This window comes from Corvus brachyrhynchos, unplaced genomic scaffold (genome assembly GCF_000691975.1).
Source record: "Corvus brachyrhynchos isolate BGI_N302 unplaced genomic scaffold, ASM69197v1 scaffold1881, whole genome shotgun sequence".
Taxonomy (NCBI): domain Eukaryota; kingdom Metazoa; phylum Chordata; class Aves; order Passeriformes; family Corvidae; genus Corvus; species Corvus brachyrhynchos.
Genome location: NW_008236275.1, coordinates 28372 through 28690, shown reverse-complemented (window position 1 = coordinate 28690; position 319 = coordinate 28372).

Here is a 319-nt window from a genome sequence, read left to right as displayed (position 1 = left end):
GGCCCGCGGGACCCCCCGGAACAGCCCCGGGATCCCCCCGCCGCTGCCCCGGGAGGACCGTTGGGCTCCGGAAGCGGTTGGCAAAACCAATGGCCCCAGTTCCCGTTTTCTCAGAGTGCCCAGTGCATCCCAGTGCCCCCAGCTCTTCCAGTTCCCCTTTCTTGAGGGCGATCCGGTGTCCCCTCAGCCCCTCCCGGTGACCCCAGTCCATTCAAGTTCCCGTTATCCCAGGACACGCCGGTGCCGCCCGTCCCTCCCGATGTCCCCAGGCTATCCCGGCCCCCCCAGTCTCTCTCTCGCCGGCCCCTCGGTCCCACCT